We start from the raw sequence: 20,616 nt of genomic DNA on the forward strand, positions 1-20,616 counted from the left end.
ATTGTTTAGTTGACGGGACCTGGAGAAGGCCCACTCTGGGACCTAATCGGTCGCTGGGATTATGTAACAACTCAAGTTCCTTTGGAGTCATGGAATACATATGGGGCTTCAGAAGTGTCACATCTAGAACCAATTCTATAGCACAATCGCTCAGTGAGGTGGTAAGAACTCGTATCCATCCTCACTAAAGGCCTGTACCAACCATCCAACCTCTCCACAAGGTGCATGTGTCAAGCCCTGGCATGACACATTCAAAGTTTTGTGGACAGAGATGAGAAATTAGCATAAGGGTACTAATATAACCTAAGGCGAATTTATACAGAACCATGGGTAGACATAGGACATAGACTATTTTGGAAGAGATTTTGGAGGTTTTCTAGTCCAACTTCCTGCTCAAGCAGGAAACCCAGACAAGTGAAACCCATATCAGCTTGTTCTTGAAAACCTCCAGTGATGAAGCACCCACAACTTCTAAAGGCAAGCCATTCCATTGGTTGTTTTTCACTGTCGGGAAATTTTTCCTTTAAATGTATTTTCTATCTTTTCGGGGCGGGGAACGATGACAGATATTATGCTTTTTGGCATCTCTAGTCAATGGCTGGTAGCTTTATGAAATTCAAATGGTCAACCTTTTATTAAATTATATCCTAGAAGAGATTGAAGATGAGGAGTAATTGCTTGAATGCTGAGCAACTCTGCCCATCTGGAGAGAGAAGAGCAAGAACAACCAATCACTTCCATGATCCGGAATTTCCTCTTAAATTATTTCCCTTTAGTTTAAACTCAACTCCAGTGATCACACAAACACATGTATTTTTGCCACAGTTTTGAAGTAGTTTGACACTGGATTGATTGATTGATTGATTGATTGATTGATTTGACTGGTTTAGAGGTGGGTTTCGGCAGGTTTTGACCAGTTCTGGAGAAATGGTAGTGGAAATTTTGAGTAGTTAAGAGAACTGGTAAACTATCACCTCTGACTGGCCCTTCCCCCATCTATATTCTGCCTCCCGAGTCCCAGCTGATCAGGAGGAAATGGGGATTTTGTAGTATCCTTCCCCTGCCATACCCACCCAATTACATGACCACCAAGCCACGCCCACCAAACAAACCATGCCCGCAGAACCGGTAGTAAAAAATGTGAAACCCACTGATTGATTGTATTGATTGATTGATTGATTCATTGTCTAATCTACAACCCTGGTAGTTCCACCCTGGTAGTACCACAAAAGCTAACAAGAACTGACCTTGCTTATCTTTTCTTACAAGGTTTACAGTTTTTTATTAGCTTATAATATAACAAACAAAAATACAAAAGCACGTTGTAGGAAACAAAAGGGCGCGAAAGGGGAAAAGGAAACAAAAGGTGTTGACTTTCTGTTTTCTCTGATTCAGTAGAATAAGGCACTAACATCAAGCCTCGACTTTTTTACTATTCCATAAAAGCATAAACTAGCCATTTCCATAACAACGAATCAATCTAATCAGTAAAACCCAAAATCAACATTTCATTTTTTCCCACCTCAAGCACCAAGTCAAGAGACGGTTTCCAAGCAGAAATAAAAGTAATTCTGTTTTTTTTATTTCTTTAATCAAAGCAGTGAATGTAGCCATCTCTGCTAACTTCATCAGCTTTTGCAACCATTCATCCATTGTGTCGTCCATTGTCCATGAGTCATGGTGGTGCAGTGGTTAAAGTGCAGTATTGCAAGCTAACTCTGCCCACTGTCAAGGGTTCGATCCTGACTGGTTCAAGGTTGACTCAGCCCAACATTCTTCCTAGGTCAGTAAAATGAGGACTCAGAACGTTGGGGGCCAATAGGCTGACTCTGTAAACCACTTAGAGAGGGCTGTAAACTGGGGTGGGATGCTGCCCGGACAGGGGGGAACGCAAGGGGGGTAGCAAAAATGGAACTACATCCCAGAGCACCCAATTTGCATTGAAAGCTGTTGAAAGAAAAAGCAGGGAATCCTGCATAAGCCACGGCCACAGCATGGTAGTAAAACGTTTGGTAGCCCTTCACTGGCTACTAAGTGCTATTGCTATTGTATGAATCAAAATGTCCTTCCATTTTTGTGCAGGAAATAGCCTTGCTGCCATCAACATGTATAACATCAAAGTTCCATTTTTTTCCCTCAAGTCTTTTTCCATTAAACCCAAAAGAAAAGCTTCTGGTTTTATCTTTATATTCACTTTAAGATAAAGGTGAAAACCTTGCTTGACTTTCTTGAGACAAATCAAAGTTGGCTTCATTCTACCAGTACTTCCCTAACTCACATTCAAACATAAAGAATACCTCCCTCCCACCCTTCCTGAAATGGTTTATTTATTTATTTATTTATTTTGTCCAATACACAATGAGGGTTTTAGTGGGTATATATCTATATACACATAGTAAAATACATGCTGAAGGTTATAGAGGAGATACTCATAGTAAAATATATCTAAGAAATAACAGAAAAGAAGGTATAGTAATAGAACATATCAATGAAAGAATAGAAGAAGAGATATAGGAATAGAAGAAAGGTCTAGGAGATATAGGAGAGCAATAGGACAGGGGATGGAAGGCTCTCTAGTGCACTTGTACTCGCCCGTTACTGACCTCTTAGGAATCTGGATAGGTCAACCGTAAATAATCTAAGGGTAAAGTGTTGGGGGTTTGGGGATGACACTATGGAGTCCGGTAATGAGTTCCACGCTTCGACAACTCGGTTACTGAAGTCATATTTTTTACAGTCAAGTTTGGAGCGGTCAATATTAAGTTTAAATCTGTTGTGTGCTCCTGTGTTGTTGTGGTTAAAGCTGAAGTAGTTGCCGACAGGCAGGACGTTGCAGCATATGATCTTGTGGGCAATACTTAGATCTTGTTTAAGGTGTCTTAGTTCTAAACTTTCTAGGCCCAGGATTGAAAGTCTAGCCTCGTAGGGTATTCTCTTTCGAGTGGAGGAGTGAAGGGCTCTTCTGGTGAAGTATCTTTGGACATTTTCAAGGGTGTTAATGTCTGAGATGCGATATGGGTTTCAAACAGATGAGCTGTATTCAAGGATGGGTCTGGCAAAAGTTTTGTAAGCTCTGGTAAGTAGTGTGAGATTGCCAGAGCAGAAGCTACGTAGGATTAGGTTTACAACTCTTGAAGCCTTCTTGGCTATGTTGTTGCAGTGGGCTTTGGCACTTAAATATTTTGTTATTAGTATACCAAGGTCTTTAACCGAGTGGGGATTATCTGTGATAATTTGATTATTCAGTTCGTATTTGGAGTTCAGATTCTTCTTTCCAATGTGTAGGACAGAGTATTTGCTAGTTGAGATTTGGAGTTGCCATGTGTTAGACCACTCAGATGGTACAGGCAATTGAAGCACTTACTTCCTATTGAAAAATTATTTGGTAAAATTCATAAAAGAAGTTCTCCACTCTTGGAGCAGAGATGGTAAGATGACAAGTACAGCAACAGTAGGCCTTTCACTATGCTGCTTCTTGCGTGCACCTACAAAGCCAATGGCCCACCCCCTGCTTTCCTCATCAACTGTCCTCATGGTCTTTATTTTTTTTGTGTGTAACTCTGAGCAGTGGGGATTAGACCTGTTCCCACAAATTCAGCTCTAGCCGTGTATTCGTTCCTTTCTTCAAAAGATCAGAACTGGCCCAATTATTAGACAATGTTTAGCCTAAGTGACATCGGACCAGATTACTTACAGGACCGCCTCCTGCCGCATGAATCCCAGCGACTGGTTAGGTCCCACAGAGTTGGCCTTCTCCAAGTCCCGTCCACTAGACAATGTCATTTGGCGGAGCCTAGGGGAAGAGCCTTCTCTGTGGGGCCCCTGGGTTTCTAGAAACAGCTTTCCTTGGAGATCCGCACTGCTCCCACCCTCCTCGCCTTCCACAAGAGTCTTAAGACAAATTTATGCTGCCAGGCTTGCGACCATTAGACCCTGGCCCCTGGCCAAACGAATCTAGTGTATGTTTATTGTGTGAATGGTAATGACTGGTTTTAATACTACGGAGGTTTTAGAGTAAGTGTTTAAAATTAATTGGATTATGATGTTGCATTATTTTTTATATGTTGAAAGCCGCCCCGAGTCCTTGGAGAGGGGCGGCATATAAATCCAATTAAATAAATAAATAACTAAGTGGAAGCAGAACTATTTTGGCCTGACCATCACATTTAAGGAGCCAGGCTTAGCCCCTGAATTTGGTACAAAATCATCCAAAATGGTACAGATGGTACAAAATGGTACAAAATCATCGGATGGTACAAAATGATCCTAAACCAACCAGATGTTAGTTATCAACCCAACATGTAAGAATATATTAATAGAATTCAATCCAAAAGAGATTTTTTTATGTTTGTTTTAAAGAAGCTTGGCATATCCACTATATGGTTTTCCTTGCGGAATATGTTTCCCCGGCAGAATTTGCATGTACGTATTTTCCCTCTAAGATGCAAATAAAAACTTCGTTTAAAGCGACTAATGATTTATTTCCAGCAGTTTTCAGCTCTTGGATTTGTTTGCTTCCTTGCCTCCATTATGTTTTTGGCAATTTGTTCCATGTCTTCAGGCCACATGATAATCTTAACCGGTCAAAATATTTGGCAATTTTTATCCTTTAATCGTAGGCTGAAGCCTTTTTTGCTTTATTTGACTAATCACTCTGTCTATAATGGAGAAACCAAAGTCTTTTTTGCCTCTCGGTTTTGGTTGTTGTGAGTTCAACCTGGCAGGAATAGTTCAAGTGTCTTGAGCTAGGATTGCTGAGATCCAGGCACCAGCCACAATGTTATTGGGGTAGTCACTATATCTCATCTCAACTGTACTCATCATCGTATTGATACAAAGGTGCTGAAAGAAAGAAGCAGGAATGCTATAGAACAGGGCTGTCAAACTCTCGGCTCATGGCACAGATGTGTCGTGCACTGGCTATGTCCATGCCCAGTTTAGCAAATGGGAAAAAAGCCCCAATATTTGTATTTGTATTTGTATTTATTGGATTTGTATGCCGCCCTTCTCTGCAGACTCGGGGCGGCTAACAGCAGTAATAAAACAGCATATAACAATGTAACAATAATCCAATACTAAAAACAGTTAAAAACCCATTATTATAAAAACCAATCATACATACAGACATACCATGCATAAAATTGTAAAGGCCTAGGGGGAAAGCGTATCTCAATTCCCCATGCCTGGTGGCAGAGGTGGGTTTTAAGCAGCTTACGAAAGGCAAGGAGGGTGGGGGCAATTCTAATCTCTGGGGGGAGTTGGTTCCAGAGGGCCAGGGCCGCCACAGAGAAGGCTCTTCCCCTGGGCCCCGCCAAGCGACATTGTTTAGTCAACAGGACCCGGAGAAGACCCACTCTGTGGGACCTAACTGGTCGCTGGGATTTGTGCAGCAGAAGGTGGTCCCTGAGATATTCTGGTCCGGTGCCATGAAGGGCTTTATAGGTCATAACCAACACTTTGAATTGTGACCGGAAACTGATCGGCAGCCAATGCAATATATTATGTGACATTGCCATGACAACGTGAGTTTGACACCCCTGCTATAAAACATAGAATAATAGAGTGACAAGAAGCCTCAAAAGTCTTTCAGACCAACTCCTTGCTTAAGCAGGAGCCCCTGTAGCATTTCACACAAAAGATTGTCCAGTCTCTTTTTGAAGGCCTCCAGTGATGGAGTAGCAAAAACTTATGAAGGCAAGTTATTCCATTGGTTGATTGCACTCACCATTAGGAAATGTCTTCTAAGTTCTCAGTTTCTTCTTGATTAGTTTCCAATTGTTGTTTCGTGTCTTGCGTTTTAGTGCTTTAGAAAATTGTTTTGAGCCCCTCATCTTTGTAGGAGCCCCTCAAATATTGGGACCCTGCTCTCATGTCACCTTAGTCCATGGCTGTCAAACCTGATTGTGTCACATGATATTTTTTGCCTTTATGGAGCTGGGCAGGCGTGACCTGTGCATGATGCATCTGGCTCATGGACCACTAGTTTGCCTTAGTCCTTCTTTTCATTAGACTAGACATACCCAATACCCAATTTCTTCATCCATTTTATCCTCCATTTTGGTTGCTCTTCTCTGCATTCGTGGCGGCCCCGACCCTCTGGAACCAGCTCCCCCCAGATATCAGAGTTGCCCCCACCCTCCTTGCCTTTCCAAGCTCCTTAAAACCCACCTCTGTCGTCAGGCATGGAGGAATTGAAATTTTCCCTTCCCCCTAGGCATATAGAATTTATAAATGATATGCTTGTATGTATGAGTGGTTCATAAATTGGGGTTTTTTAGATTATTTTTAATATTAGATTTGTTCACATTGTCTTTTTTATTGTTGTTAGCCGCCACGAGTCTTCGGAAAGGGGCGGCATACAAATCTAATAAATACAAATACAAATTCTTTCTAGAGTCTCAACATCTTTTTTATACTGTGGTGACTAGGACTGGATGAGTGGTGAGATTCAAATTTTTTAATAACCAGTTCTGTGGGCGTGGCTTGATGGGCATGGTTTGGTAGTCATGTGACTGGGTGGTCATGTGACTGGGTAGTCATGACTGAGTTGTCATTTGTGGGTGGGCATGGCCAACTCGACATCACTCACATCGAGGGGCGCCTTGCCTCACCCCACTTGCCTGGCCTCCAGAGCTCTTCTGGTTTTGTATATTAATTTGTCTACTACTACAGTGTCTGGTTGATTATCTAATGCCTGCCTGGATCCAGAACACGCACAGATTTTTAGCTCTATTATTCTCCACAATCTTCTTCTTTTTTTCTTCTTCTTCTTCTCAAGAACCATTTTCCACTTCCAAACCCGAGCCTCCGAAACTGTAACCAGAAAAGGCAGGGAGAAGCCTTCGTGGGGCCTCTCTAGAAATCTCCTGGGAGGAAACAGGGCCGGAAAAGATGGGGAGAAACATGTGTGGGGCCTCTCTAGGAATCTCCTGGGAGGAAACATGGCCTCCACCCTCCCTGTGGTTTCCCCAATCACACGCATTATTTACTTTTACATTGATTCCTATGGGAAAAATTGCTTCTTCTTTCAAACGTTTCTACTTAAGAACCTGGTCACGGAACGAATTAAGTTTATAAGTAGAGGTACCACTATACAGGTGGAGTAGATAAATTGTCAAGTAAATAGTGAGATATGTACAGGCATATGTAGGCCTCCTGAGTGGTACCAATGGGGACCCAGGCCTCAGATAATTGGTAGAGCATATAGACCAGACATTAAATCACCATTCTCTGTCTTCCTTGTAAATAGTGCAAATCCACCCTTCTCAGAGGACCCTTTCTGCGAATTCAGAGAGTCTATCAAAATAGTCAACATGAAAGTTTATAGGAAAAGTTGCCACATGAGCTTATTTAAATAATTGGAAAATACAGTGCAAAGTAATTGTGTGGAAACAGGGTCCAATGTTTTTATTTTCATTCTAAATTCTAAGGTACTGCTAGGGATAATGCATGAAGTGAACAGTAATTTCAGCTCCTCAAAATTCCCCACTTCCCTACTTATTCCTTTGTTAATAGAATTTGTTTCTACTAAATAATAAAAGAAGTCTACTTATGTACTTATGCTACAAGTATGCAATTTAAACATTTCTAGTTGTGGGAAATATGGGACATAACATTTGGATACTGTACCTTATGATCAAACTGGTTTCTGTATGCTTTTCCTTCTACCAGTGGTTCTCAACCTGGGGGTAGGGGCCCCTTGGGGGTCGAATGACCATTTCACAGGGGCTGTCTAAGACCATGGGAAAAGACAAATTTCTCATGGTGTTAGGAACTAAAGCTTCTATTCTGGTGCCTTGGAACGTATTTTTACAATCTGACCAATCAGGCACTTACAGTGGGGGTGTCCCTCTGACCTTCCTGCCAATCAGTTTAAAGCTCTGATGGGAGAATTGGTGCTAGACTTAGGGATGGGGGTCACCACAACATAAGGAACTGTATTAAGGGGTCGCAGCATTAGAAAGGTTGAGAACCATTGAATCTAGACAAAACTTCTGTCCCACAGAGAATCCTCTCTTCTGACACTGTCCAGGCAGGTGAGCAGCCTCCTGACCAGGGGCAACTGTCCTCACAGCCAGCATGACTGTGCACTTCCCATCCAGGCAGGCAAGTATCCTGTTGAATTTCTGTGTTGTTGTGGTTATAAGTGATATTCTTCACTTCATACAGCTGAGATTTTTCATAGCAGAACCGTGATACAGATACAATGATTCGAATATAAATCTTATGCTTTTATTTCTTCTTTTCTCATTGAACTGGTTTCATATTTACACAAATAAACCAACTTGACAGTATAACTATATTTCTCTATACATTTGCTCTCTATCATGCAGATTCACCAACAGTTAGCATACGAATCCCCAAGAATTCTAATCTTCCAACTGCCAAAAACTGATTTACATACCAATATGCAAATTAGCTCTCTCTCAACATTCCATCCCCCTTTTCCATGCTATATGCTAACATATCTTCCCAGTCAGTGTGGCCATATGACTTTTCGGCCAGGCAGCCGAGTGTCCTCCCAGCCAGTGCAGCCATTCGTCTTCTCATCCAGTGTGGCTGCGTGGCTTTCCAGCTATGCAGGCAAGCAGCCTCCCAGCCAGGATGCTGGGAGCAAAGTGGTTTTGCGGGGAGGGTGATGGCAATGAAGTGATGGAGCGCAGCACCTGATGTTGGTGCTCGGAGGTGCTGTCTTGGGCAGCCGGAAATGCTCCTGAGGATGCGGGAAGCCCTGCTTGAGCTGCATGGGAGTCCCAAAACTGCTGCGGCCACCTCTGATTTCCAAGTGAGCCCCGCTAACCAGGGCCAAAGAGGCACCACCAGGTGGAGGTTTCCACTACCACCACTACAGTGCATGCAGCTTTGGGTCTCTGGCACGTGTGCATGTGCATCCCAGTGAGATTTTGCTTCTGAATATGCGCAGGAAGCAAAATCTCGCAAGGGGACAAGTGTGCAAGAGTGATTTGGGCATTTTTTAAAAAACTTCTGCATATGCACAGAATCAAAATACCACTGAAATCTCACATCCGTGCATGTCCCCTCGTGAGATTTTGATTCCTGCATATGCGCAGAAGCAAAACCTCACTGGGACATGCATGTGCACACGCCAGAGACCCCAAGCTGAGTTGCTCAGCTACAGTTTTACTACTGATGCAGCGTCCTCATCCTTACTGGTAGGAACCCAATATTGGGCACCATCCCCTTGGCCTTGAACAGCACCAGAAGCCCAGTCAAAGCCATTGTTGGACATATCAGCATCATCCGAGGCGAGTGGCTGGGAGGGCCAAGGGGCGTGACTGGATTCGGACATAGTGAAGATTGGACTTAATCCCTGGATAGTTCAATGGATTTGCAGCTGGCTGAAGCGTAGACATCAGAGAGTTATTGTTAATGGCGAGTATTCTGAGCAGAGTCAGGTTACAAGCGGTGTGCCACAAGGATCTGTTCTGGGTCCTATTCTTTTTAATATATTTGTGAGTGACATAGGGGAAGGTTTGGTAGGGAAGGTTTGCCTATTTGCCGATGACTCTAAAGTGTGCAATAGGGTTGATATTCCTGGAGGCGTCTGTAATATGGTAAATGATTTAGCTTTACTAGATAAATGGTCTAAGCAATGGAAACTGCAGTTTAATGTTTCCAAATGTAAAATAATGCACTTGGGGAAAAGGAATCCTCAATCTGAGTATTGTATTGGCAGTTCAGTGTTGGCAAACACTTCAAAAGAAAAGGATTTAGGGGTAGTGATTTCTGACAGTCTCAAAATGGGTGAACAGTGCAGTCAGGCGGTAGGGAAAGCAAGTAGGATGCTTGGCTGCATAGCTAGAGGTATAACAAGCAGGAAGAGGGAGATTATGATCCCACTATATAGAATGCTGGTGAGACCACATTTGGAATACTGTGTTCAGTTCTGGAGACCTCACCTACAAAAAGATATTGACAAAATTGAACTGGTCCAAAGACGGGCTACAAGAATGGTGGAAGGTCTTAAGCATAAAACGTATCAGGAAAGACTTAATGAACTCAATCTGTATAGTCTGGAGGACAGAAGGAAAAGGGGGGACATGATCGAAACATTTAAATATATTAAAGGGTTAAATAAGGTCCAGGAGGGAAGTGTTTTTAATAGGAAAGTGAACACAAGAACAAGGGGACACAATCTGAAGTTAGTTGGGGGAAAGATCAAAAGCAACATGAGAAAATATTATTTTACTGAAAGAGTAGTAGATCCTTGGAACAAACTTCCAGCAGATGTGGTAGATAAATCCACAGTAACTGAATTTAAACATGCCTGGGATAAACATATATCCATCCTAAGATAAAATACAGAAAATAGTATAAGGGCAGACTAGATGGACCCTGAGGTCTTTTTCTGCCGTCAGAATTCTATGTTTCTATGTTTCTATATCAGCATCACCCGAGGTAAGTGGCTGGGAAGGCCAAGGGGCGTGACTGGGTTCGGACATATCAGCATCATCCGAGGTGAGTGGCTGGGAGGGTCAAGGGGCATGACTGAGTTCGGACATATCAGCATCATCCGAGGTAAGTGGCTGGGAAGGCCAAGGGGCATGACTGGGTTCGGACATATCAGCATCATCTGAGGCGAGTGGCTGGGAGGGTCAAGGGGCGTGACTGGGTTCGGACATATCAGCATCATCCAAGGTAAGGCCCCTGGGAGGGCCAAGGGGCGTGACTGGGCATGGTTAACTACTAGTTCAGGCGAACCTCTGCAAACCGGCTGAATCCCACCACTGGATGCAGCATTCCAAGTGTAGTCTTACTACGGCTTTATAAAGCAGTATTGGAACTTCACATGGTCTTGATTCTATTAAGGCAGCTTAGGATGGCATTGGCTTCTTTTGGCTGCTGCCCCACACTGTCCTGGCAGAACACTAAAGTACTCAGTAAGTGACAAACAAAAACCCAAGCTATCCTAGCTTTTGAGTCTGGATTCAGAAAAAAGCAAAAACCTTACTTTACGTGGCACATCTAAGCAGCAAATTTTTCTGTGCTGCTTCAACCAGAACACCAGCAGGATTGGGGATTTTACTCCTAGAGTGATTTTACACTGTTCTGACATTGCTTTGACATTGCTCTTCTCGTGACATTGGCTCACTTCCAGTGAAGGGCTACCAAAATTTCTACTACTACACTGTGACCATGGCTTATGCAAAACGTCCTGCATTTTCTTTCAACATCTTTCAGTGCAAATTGGGTGTTCTGGAGTGGAGCTCCATTTTCACTACCCCACTGTGTTTCCCCCCCGCCACCCCCATCCAGGGCGGTAGCCCACCCTTGCTTACTTCAAGTCATAGTTAGGGCAAACACCCTTGCTCATCATTTACATTTATTACAATGTTTCCCTCTCGCCAGTTTAAAAAAACAACACCCCTCTTACAGCTTTTGATGGGCTCGGGACGAAAAACAGCTACCAAGCCACTGAGAGGTTGCTTAGTGACATGGTCATTGGAAGGCAAAACAAAAGAATGCATTCTTTGTACGCGTTTCCCCTGGCGTTGCAGTGGAGCATGCTTTCCTCAATAAGAAAACCCTCACGAAAGCCGACCGCTGTGAAGATCTTAATAGCACTTGTGGGGTTCGATTATTATTAATTCCTTTTTTCTCCTTTCTTTAATTTGCCAAACGCGCTTCATTATGCACACGATTTGGAAGGGAAACGGAAAGCTTTTGCATTTAACTGAGGACATCCCACTAGCCTTTCTCAGATATATATGCCTGCTGAGAAATAAATGAACTTTCTCCCGTGCCTTAAAATGAAAGCAGAGCGATAAGAAGCATGGAAAGTCTCAGCTTTCAATTCCAGAGGGAAACGGTGGGGTTATCTAGCAGCGCACAGCTTATTTGGTCACAACCAAGGTTTACAGAGGGTTTTAAAGACCAGCTTTGTTTCTCCAGGTACAGTAACTAGGATAGAAGATACGAGCATTTTGGAATGCACTCGCCGCTAGCAGGTTGGTTTTTGACAGCCTAAAACTGGAGAAGTGCTCCAGTCTTAGCAACCCACCCCCCATGAATAGGATCCAATTTCTGTTGGCATTTTGCTCTAACTGGCTGTCAAGCTCAAACCTTCACCTTGGAAAGCAGCCTCAACCCCAAGAAAATTGCACAACTGGAATTTTTTTATTTTAACAGGAAGAGAGGCGTAGCTGTAACAAATCTTGCCTTTTTGAAGAGGAATAAGGGGATTTCTGCACCACTTCCATTCTTTGCATTCCTCAAAGGAAATCATCCATGACCTGTCAACCTTGAAACACGGGGAACGAGGGATGAAAACACAACAGCCCTATTCTTGGGCTGCCATGTTACGCAGGAACACACATTTCCTCATCCCTAAAACAGTGAAAAAGGGAAAGGAAATAAACTGCTTGCGTCTTTTGTTTGTTTGTTTATTTTTTTATTTATTTATTTATTTTTTTATTTATTTATTTATTTATTTATTTATTTATTTATTTGATTTGATTTGATTTGATTTGATTTGATTTGATTTGATTTGATTTGATTTGATTTGATTTGATTTGATTTGTATGCCACCCCTCTCCGGAGACAGCAACAATAACAATCCAATACTAAAAATGATTAAAAACCCATTAATATAAAAAGCCAAACATACATACAGACATACCATGCATAAAATTGTAAAGGCCTAGGGGGAAAGAGCATCTCAATTCCCCCATGCCTGGCGGCAGAGGTGGGTTTTAAGTAGCTTACGAAAGGCAAGGAGGGTGGGGGCAATTCTAATCTCTGGGGGGAGCTGGTTCCAGAGGGTCGGGGCCGCCACAGAGAAGGCTCTTCCCCTGGATCCCGCCAAGCGGCATTGTTTAGTTGACGGGACCTGGAGAAGACCCACTCTGTGGGACCTAACTGGTTGCTGGGATTCGTGCAGCAGAAGGCGGTCCCTGAGATAATCTGGTCCGGTGCCATTCTTAGCATATTGCTTTGATTGGTTGTACATTTTTTTTTTAAAGTCCCAATGGTTCCTATGAGTGGGAGAGAGGGGTGGGTTCCACTTACCTTCCCTACTGGTTCGTATCGTGATGGAAGTGCATGTTTGGCACATCGTGCAAAACGCACAGAAATGACCCTCTCTGCGCATGCGCAGAAGCCTTTGTGCATACGCAGAGGAATTTTTTTCAGGCTGTGGCGACCAGAGGATTGGTTTGGGAGTGTGGACCGCTGGTCATCACTGCCCATTCAGTGAGCTGAAATAAATTTCTGCTACTGGTTCTAAAAAAGTGGTCTGAACTGGCAGTAACCCACCACAGGAGAGGAGGGTTAAAGATATCAAGCTCCTATTAACCTCGTAAGAGTTCGTTTGTGATGCCAAATAGAGGTAGTTCTCGACTTATGACTACAAGTGAACTCAACATTTTGATTGCTGTATGCTTTTCCTTCCAGGCAAAAGTGAGTTTTGGCCCATTTTACAACCCTTCTTACCGTTATCTGTTAAGTGAATCACTCCAGTTGTTAAGTTAGTGACATGGTTATTAAGTGAATCTGGCTTCCCCATTGACTATTTATTTAATTACTTCAATTTCTAGGCTGCTCATCTCCTGATGGACTCAAGGCAGCTTGCCAGAAGGCTCCTGACTGACTCATTGCTTGGTAGAAGGTTGCAAAAGTGGATCATGTGACCTCGGGAGACTGCAACCATCATGAATATGAGTCAATTGCAAAGCATTTGCAAAGTTTTCGGAGAAGGATGGCATACAAATCTAATAAATAATAATAATAATAATAATAATAATAATAATAATAATAATAATAATAGGAAGAAGAAGAATTTTGATCACTGACGATGGGGAATGGCCATGTGAAAAATGCCACTGTAACTTTGAATAGTCACTAAATGGACTGTAATAAGTCAACAACTGCCTATACACAGCAGATCAGCTCCAAAGAAAATGACTCGGTTTTTAAACCCAACTGACATCACAAGATCACAGAGGTTGCTGCTGTCAAGCTGTTGCTACAAAGTTGGTGTGGAGAAGGACCCCAAAAAAAGGAACAGGTATCAATCAGGAGCAAGAGAAAGAGCATTTAGACTTATACACCACTTCACAATGTTTTACAGCCCTTTCTAAGCAGTTTACAGAGGCAGCATATTGCCCCCAACAATTCAGGTCCTCATTTTACCCACCTCGGAAGGATGGAAGGCTGAGTCAACCTGGAGCCTGGTTAGAATTGAACTGCTGGCAGTTGGTAGAATTAGCCTGCAATGCTGCATTCTAACCACTGTGTTATCGTGGCTCTGGTGATCAGAGCTAAACATGTGTTCTCTGAAATAAGCCCCATTTTTTTCCGAGGCGCTTACTTTAAAGTCAGTGCTTGGAGCAGAATCTCCCAAATCCAGTCTCTAACCTTGAATGCAGTAAAAGTTAATGGCAAGGTTGCTTTATCTGGTTTGTGCTTCACTTACCTTAGGCGTTAATCAATGGCAACCTTCTGATCAGTGGTTATGTTTGTCTTATCGTGTTTCCCTGGAGCCCTCAATGACACTTTCGCTCTCATTGGTGAGCAGGATAAGTTCTTCATTTAGCCTTGTATCATTGCAACTTTGAGATGTCTACCAGTTTTATTTTTATTTTTGTTAGAAGTTTTATTTTTTATTTTTCTCCACCATACATCAAATAATTTCATTCATATAAACCAAGCATAATAATAATAATAATAATAATAATAATAATAATAATAGTAATAATAATAATAATAATAATAATAATAATAATAATAATAATACCACCTTAGGGATCGCCTTCTGCTGCACAAATCTCAGTGACCGATTAGGTCCCACAGAGTTGGCCTTCTCCGGGTCCCATCAACAATGCCGTCTGGCAGGACCCAGGGGAAGAGCCTTCTTTGTGGCGGCCCCAGCCCTCTGGAATCAGCTCCCCCCAGAGATCAGGACTGCCGCCACCCTCCTTGCCTTTCGCAAACTCCTAAAAACCCACCTCTGCCGTCAGGCATGGGGAAATTGATTCCTCTCGGCCGTCCTGTTTTATGTATGGTTTGTTTGGGATGTATGATTGTTTTTAAATCAAGGGTTTTAACTGTTCTGTTTTTAATCATTGGATTTGTATTGTATATTGTTGTTGTAAGCTGCTCCGAGTCTTCGGAGAAGGGCGGCATACAAATCAATCAATCAATCAATCAATCAATTAATCAATTGCAGCAGCAGCAACAACAACAACAATACACCAAAATTATCTTGCTTTGACTTCAATCCAAATCTTTACTGCCAATATCTGCTAGTCTAATCTTCCAATTTTTATTCACTCAACGTTCCTTTCCTTTTTTCTTCTCCTCACCTTTCTACTTTCTTTAACTTTCTCTCCCCCTTCCGTCTCCAACCTCTCCTCCCCATCTCCTCCTACCTGTCTACTTCCTCTCCTTATTTCTTTATCTTTCCTCGAATGAACTACTTGTAATTCTAAAAATCATTTAATATAACAGACTGGCAGTTTCTTTCTATTATCTCATCATCTTGCCAAAGCTTTTATTATTATATCAATATTTTTAATCTAAGCTGAGATTGTCTTGGATGTATGACTTTTATCAGCGCTGCTTGGGAGTTTTTAAGAATGCCTTGGATAACCATTTGTTTATAATAATACAGTGGTCTTCAATCTTCCTAATGCTGTGACCCTTTAATACAGTTCCTCATATTGTGGTGACCCACAACCATAACACAATAAAGATTATTTGTGGGACTGCCTACTGCCACATGAATTCCAGAGACTGGTTCGGTCCCATAGAGTCGGCCTTCTCCAGGTGCCGTCAACTAGACAATGTCACTTGGTGGGGCCTAGGGGAAGAGGCTCCTCTGAAGGGCCCCCGGCCCTCTGGAATCAGCTTCCCCCAGAGATTGGTACTGCCCCCACCCTCCTTGCCTTTCCTAAGAGTCTTAAGACTCATCGACTCGGGCCGATTAGATCTTGACGCCTGGCCAACGAATGTTTGTATGATCGTCATACGAATGGGTGTTATTGATTTTAATATTTGGGATTTTAGATAGCTATATAATTTTAATTTAATTGGATTAATGCTATTGTAATTTACTGTTTTTTATGTGTCGCAAGCCAGAGAGGGGTAGCATAGAAATCCAATAAATAAATAAATAAATAAATAAATAAATAAATAAATAAATAAATAAATAAATAAATAAATAAATAAATAAATAAATAAATAAATAAATAAATAAATAAATAATAAAGTAATAATAAATAATAATAAAGTTATTAGGAAACTCAGGGGTGGGTTCTAACTTATCTTGCTGTCAGTTTGCTTCCTCCTGAGCTGCATGGCCATGCATTGTGGCTGCATGCACGCATCCACAGTGCTGAAATTTAAAAACAAAATGCAAAAAAGAGCAGAAAACAACATGGTAGCACGTGCACAGTGCATATATATATTTGCAGTAATTTATTTGCATGTGGATGGACCTGCCTAGAGATGGATAGAGGGGTGGTAATAATAATAATAATAATAATAATAATAATAATAATAATAATAATAATAATAATAATAATCGTTATTATTACTTGGACAGGAAAACCAGAAAATTAATGACGATCCATCATGCACTACACCCTCGCAGTGACGTTGACAGGCTGTATTTACCAAGGAAAATAGGCGGCAGAGGACTTTTGCAAGTGAAGCAGACAGTGGAAGAAGAGAAGCATGCATTAGCTGACTATGTGAAGGAGAGCAAAGAGTCAGCGTTGATGGAGGTCAACAATAGGAAGCTTCTCAAGGTGAAGCAAACCAAGGACCAGTATAGAAAAACTGTAACTCAATGTTGTATGGACAGTTGGGGTAATAAAGTATTGCATGGCCAGTTCTTGGAGAAGATTGAAGGCAAAGAGGATAAAGAAAAGACCTGGTCATGGCTTACAAGTGGAACACTCAAAAAGGAGACAGAAGGACTAATACTGACGGCACAAGAACAGGCCATTAGAACAAATGATGTCAAAGCCAGAATTGAAAAATCAACAGACGATCCAAAGTGCAGACTCTGTAAAAAAACAGATGAAACAATCAATCACATACTTAGCTGCTGCAAAAAGATCACACAGACTGACTACAAGCATAGACATGATGATGTAGCACAGATGATCCACTGGAACTTGTGCCGGAACTACCATTTCCCAGTAGCAAAGAACTGGTGGGATCATAAGCCCAAAAAAGTGGTCGAAAATGAGCAAGCAAAACTACTGTGGGACTTCTGACTTCAGACTGACGAAATTCTGAAGCATAACACACCAGACATCCTGATTGTGGAGAAAAAGAAAGTATGGATCATCGACATCGCAATCCCAGGGGACAGCAGAATTGAGGAGAAATAGTTAGAGAAATCAGTGAAAAAAGAAAATCTAAAAATCGAGCTGCAACAACTCTGGCAAAAGCCAGTGAAAGTGGTCCCAGTGGTACTTGGCACGCTGGGCGCAGTGCCAAAGGATCTCAGCGGACATTTGAAAACCATCGGAATTGACAAAATCTCCATCTGTCAATTGCAAAAGGCCGCTTTACTGGGATAGGCAAACATAATTCGCAGCTGCATCACGCAGTCCTAGGTGCTTGGGAAGCGCCCGACTGGTGATGAAATACAAAATCCAGCATAGTGATGATGATGATAATAATAATAATAATAATAATAATAATAATAATAATAATAATAATAATAATTTATTAGATTTGTATGCCGCCCCTCTTCGAGGACTTGATGCTGCTCAGAACAAAAAACTGGTGTCTCAGTTCCTAAGACTATAGGAAATGTTTTTTCTGTTGGTTTTGGGTGACCCCTGTGAAAGGATTGTTCGACCCCCCCCCCCCCCAATGGGGTGGAGACCCACAGGTTGAGAACCGCTGGTACAGGGTTTCCTGCCTGAGCAGACAGTTGGACTAGAAGACCTCCAAGGTCCCTTCCAACTCTGTTATTCTGTATTCGTTTGCCCTCCTTGTTCTTCATCCTCTGTGACAGCATTCCTTCACAGGTGGTCCTTGAAGGCCACGCATCTCACTAAGGTTCCTCCATAGTATAACCATAATCTCCTGGACTAGCCACAAGGAATTGTATGCTAGAAGATATACCAATCCCGATGGCCTCCTTCCCATGACACATTAAGCCCAAATTGAATTGTGTTCATTCTGTTCCCAGACAGCACGTTCATTCTTTAGCATGACCCAACACGGGAAAACAATAAAAGCGAAGGGAGTGGGTGGAAGCGTTCAGCAGGGACTCCCCCAAGTTTGCTTTTCCTGATGCAGACAGCTGATCATTATTTATGTGCAGAGCGCAGCAGCCTTGCCATGGCTTCGGCAATCCCATTCATTTCTGTGGCATGCAGCATGAAATTAACAAGCGATTCTCTTGTGTTTCAGTGATGCTGGATTTATGGTAGATCAGAAATAATGAGAAAGACTGGTGAGGTGGAGGGTGGGGTGGACCAAAGAGAGGAGGAGGAAGAGGAGGAACTGGAGCAGTGGAGGGAAAGAATCAGGCAGATGTGGCTCTGCCTGTCTCTTCTGACTACTTGGAGAAGTGGAAAGCAGGTGACCTTTGTTCTTCTTACCTCTTGTTACAATGCTGACAGACTGCCTGGAAGATCGCCGACTCTTCCTCATGGGAGAAACAGAATCTAGGGTTAAACAGCAGCCAGTCTTGAATAGCAATAGCACTTAGCACTGTAAAGCACTATGAAGCAGTATATAGACAGCACACCAGATGTCAGCTTGGGCTCGTTGGGCAGCTTCTGTGGCGTCCTTTTTTAACAGGGCATTGATCATGTAACTCCAGGATAAGCGGACCAGGCTAGGGCCTGAGGGTGACCGCCTGAGACAGGGCTTGAACAAGTTTTTATTTATTTATTTGTTTGTTTGTTTGTTTGTTTTGTCCAATAACATAATAATACACAATGAAGGTCATAGAGGACATATATGAGTAGAATGTATCAGAGAGAATATAGAAGAGAAATATAGTAAAATTTAACTAGAGAGAATAGCAGAAAATATAAGAGATAAAAGAGATATAATAGATAGATGATGGATAGAAGAGATAGAAGAGAAGATATAGGAGATATAGGAGAGACTATAGGACAGGGGATGGTAGGCACTCTGGTGCACTTTTTCTGCAGGCGCTACCCTGCATGTGGCCAAATTTTTATCTAGGGGTATGGCAGCCACCTTGTCATCGCGTCACCTTCTGTGGCTCCGTAACTGGCAAGTGGACACTAAATCCAAATGGCGCCTTGCCTCTTCTCCATTTCAAGGCACCAAGCTGTTTGGGGAAGTGTTGGAAACCATCCTCATAGAGGACAAGGACAAATGAAAGGTCCTCCCCAAGGCTTAGAAACACCAGGATTGTCGCACCGCTCATTTCCGGAGGCAGCCCTTTCATTGGGAGCCTTCCTAGGGTGCAGCCCAGCCACCGAGGTTGTACTCCCGGGGTCAGTATAATCAGTCCTCTTACAGGAGTGATAGAACCTTTTTTCAGGACAGAAACAAGCAATACCAACAACCGAGACATCCCTTTAAGGGATCCAACCAAAGGGCTTCAGGCGCTCCAAGTGACACTTCCAGTTGGAAGTGGATCAAAATGGGGGTGGGATATTTTGCTTTACATTCCTCTCTAAGCAGTTTACAGAGTCAGCATATTTCCCCCATCCCACCTCAATCCTCATTTTATGAATCTTGGAAGGCTGAGTCAACTACAGGATCGAACTGCTGGCAGTGAGCAGCGCCACCACAGCCAGTTATTCTCCAATTTCACACCCATCCAGTATCGGGTTCCTACCGGGTTGGAAGAGGACACTGCACCGGTGTTCTGTCTGGGTGCCCCCAGACTTCAACACCAACTGGAAAAAGCAGCCAGACACGCTGGTAAAAGCAAAAGCACTTTATAGTTTGAAAAATAAACACAGAGAAAAACCTGTTCTTCCCAACAGGCAGGCTATGAGACTTCACAGCAGAGTCCTGACGGCCAGACAATACAGAAGACTTCTTGCTGCACACCCACCACTGTAGAGAATAAGACCCACACCTTTCCCCCCCAAGGTTTCAGTATTCAAAGTCACAAACCAGAATTCCAAGACGCCAAAGATCACAGCCAGGTCCCAGGACTCCCAAAGATAATACTCCACAAGCCAGGAAGGTGGGTCTGCCTTTTCAGCCTTTCCAGAGAGCACCACACCCAAACCCAGCTGTTGCCTCTTTAGTGCTGAAAGTACCTGGCTAATTGTCCCCTTCGTTGTGTTGCTCTTCTCTGCCGGAGATCGATGATTGCTTGTGCATTTTCATCTAAGGAATCCAGGCTGCTTGCTGGGGAGAGCTCCCCCGAGGGGGACTCTGGCTGTCCTCCCTCTCCCTCAGCCTGAGATTCCTCCTCCCCGCCTGCCTGAACCTCCTGTTCCTCATCCTCCCTCTCTGAGCAGGAAGCCGGCAGAGGATCAGCCGTTCCCTGAGGGGCCTCAGATGGAATCACAACGCCCGGTAATCAAATTGGAGCTGCACGCACAGCTTTGCGTTTCCAGCATGCTCACTCATACATCTGAGTGAGATTTTGCTTCTGTTCCTACACAGGAAGCAAAAGCTCGCAAAGGGCTG

Source organism: Erythrolamprus reginae, chromosome 1, assembly GCF_031021105.1.
Source record: "Erythrolamprus reginae isolate rEryReg1 chromosome 1, rEryReg1.hap1, whole genome shotgun sequence".
NCBI lineage: Eukaryota > Metazoa > Chordata > Lepidosauria > Squamata > Dipsadidae > Erythrolamprus > Erythrolamprus reginae.